Here is a 2,997-nt window from a genome sequence, read left to right as displayed (position 1 = left end):
CCAGAGGATGATTTTGGACGTCCATAATATTAAAATTCCAGAAGCATGGTCGAGTACCACGGGGGAAGGATTTCCGTCGTTCCCTGTATCATTATAGCAACGCATGAACCTGCTCACTTTATCCTCGTTGAAACTAAATGTCGCAATAACACAATATAATCAGATTATGTCATGCAACTGTCCTACGTTGGAACATTCAATACTTCAACAACTTCACAAACAATAAGAATACAGGGAACGGCGGAATGCAAGGCCTACGTCTTTCTTCGATTTCGACATATTTTTTCGTTTGGTTGGCCAACTGACTACGAAGTACGAATTCGGTGCGGCCAATGATTGCAATGGAAGTAGTATTTTTATTCCGGTGTACTCATCAATCTTTAAAATTTGTGGAAACTCCACATTCTCCCGAAGCAGCGGTTTGCATGGATTGTAGCGGATCATTCTTTGACAAGGTGGCTCAATTAGTTGAAAGTCAAAATAGAAGTTACTGAGAGCTGAGTTCGAGTATAAGCGTTTGACGCGGTGGCGCAGTGGTTTAACGCAACGGCATTACATTAATTGAGGAAGATGCCCGGGTTCAAGTCTCAAACATTTTTATGATTCCGATCATTCAAAAAATCAATTCAAAAGAAATTAAAATGATGTGGCATGAAAAAAATTGACAAAATTAAATTCGGCTCAACTGCTGGCGAGGAATGGCCTTGTCGAAACTGGAGCGGATCACGTCAGCCGGCACCATATTCCAAGCTGCAATCGCTCGCTTGATCAAAGCCATTCTCTTCTGCTTCGCAGTGAAAGAAATTGGACCGTCACCGTCCCCTCAATCATTTCCTCGTAGAGCCAAAGCTCCCGCATATGGCGCTTGAATGGGGTCATAACGCCAACGTCGACGGCTGACAGAAAGACGTTACATTCGATGGAAGCGGAAAAAGGTGCGATCCCAACTCCTCTCTGACAATCCTGTACGACTCTTTCGAAACGTGAGACTCAAAGTTGTATTGTAAGAGGACCGAAGCTTCCTCGATGTGGTCGTGAAAGACATTGCTCAGGTAGGACTTCCACACCGTCGCATGATAGGTAGCTTCTGACCATCAGCCCGTACGGTGAGGACTGCGGTCATGCGCAATGAATGCATCTCCCCTGAGGAGATCTTCGAGTTTCCACCGCGTTTGGCCCATAAATATAGTTTGGTGGCATGTCGTAGTAGATTCCAGTCTCGTCGACGTTGTAAGTGCACTCCTTCCCGTATGCTCTGTACTGATGATGATACTCAGTTGCAAACTCGTCTCTTGTCTCGGCTAGGAAGACCTGGCTTTTCTTGCATGTAGTTGGTCGTTGGCGCGAGAAGCCGTGACGTTTGACGAAGCGATGGAGGAGCCGTTGGAGGGACTGTAGCCGGACCCAGGGCGATTTCGTTGAAGGTACAGTAGGACATGAGCCACTCTCGTTGGTTTCGTTTGATCCACGTAATTAGGTAATAAACGAAATTGACCTTAATCTAAATCTTCTTCTAAAATCATATAACTATCAAAATATTAGTAAGGTGGAGCGTTGAAAGGGCATGTTCGTCATCGCGTAACTTTGTCATGAATTCGACCAGTCCAGGAGGGTCGGGGAAGGATTCGTGGCACCTACGTGGCTCGTTTTTTGCCCCCTATTTACTTCCATCGTAAGCCAGTAGTTCGTATCGTTGATTGTACCAGTTTCGAATTGTTCGGCGGGGTACCCCCAGAAGTGCAGCAACCTTGTAATCGGACATGGACTCGAGGAGCCCCACAGCCTCGAGCTTCTTCGATATCGGATACGTGACTCGAGTCATTTTATTTACTGCCTAAATTTTGGCTGACTATTTTTTGAATTGAAAAGGGACGGGAAAAAAAATACTTTTGTAGCCAATTGCAAGCAAGAATTTCTAAAATGTTCTTGGTTGGACAAAATTTATTTGAAAATTCGATTGGCCTTGCATTCCGTCGTTCCCGTAAATAGCTCACGCGGTAGAGGTCCCGCTCGAAGCCCGTACACAGACGAAGTCTTGGCGCATGAGTCGACCGACGTATGGCTCTTTGTTCTTCGCCGCCAGCCACATAACAGCCCAGATCTAAATGTGTTAGGTCTGGGCTTGTTTTCGTCGATTCAAGCTCTACAATGCAACACGGTGAGTCGCACGATCGATGATGTAATTCAAGCGACCTCGGTTGCATCCGAATAACTAGAAGTCGAGAAGCTGCAGAATGTGCTCCTGACACACCAGGCTGTGATGAAACTTGTGCTGGTACATCATGGACAACAAATTTCGTTTACCTCCGATAGGAAAGGATGCTTTGCGGCGAGCTGGGACCTTCATGGCGAATATGTCCTGCGCTGCGGCGCTTGTGACCTGAGCTAACAACCGTGTAGTTTTAACCAATAACATGCATGTACTGTATGGTTAGCCAATCGGAATAAAATGTCATCACAAATTTGGAAAAAGTGCGATTCTTATATGTCGACAGTATTTTAGAACAGAGGTAGTATTGAAAAATACAGGTGGTACCACTCTGGTCCAGGAAAAGAGGTCGGTTTGACTTTCGATTGGCGGGATTTTGTAATATTGCATATCTTTTGAAACTAATTGGCTCACGAAAGAGCGCAGAGTCTCGTGTTTGATTGATTCTTTTGCGCGTGTTGTAGCTCCTTTTGGCTGGAAAGTTATGGTGGCGGGAAGTTGACGTCTTCTTGAGCTGCACACATATCGACCCGCTGAGGAGTCATAACTAAACTTGAGCCCTTGCGACCAATACAACCTTTGTTCTACACACAACAACTATGTCGACTACGCCAACGCCTGCTGCCCCCGGCGCCTCCATCCCCAACTACAACAAGCGGAAGCTGTCCAACGACGAGCGCCGGGCCATCTATGAGGAACTGTTGTCGCGCAGCAGCGACCTCATACTGCCACATGGTTCCTACACTGATGTCGCGCGGATGTTTAATTGCTACTGGCGCACTGTGGAG

This window comes from Aphanomyces invadans (genome assembly GCF_000520115.1).
Source record: "Aphanomyces invadans strain NJM9701 unplaced genomic scaffold supercont1.29, whole genome shotgun sequence".
NCBI lineage: Eukaryota > Oomycota > Saprolegniomycetes > Saprolegniales > Verrucalvaceae > Aphanomyces > Aphanomyces invadans.
The sequence above is the reverse complement of the archived record's forward strand: the minus strand, read 5'-3'. Positions refer to the sequence as shown.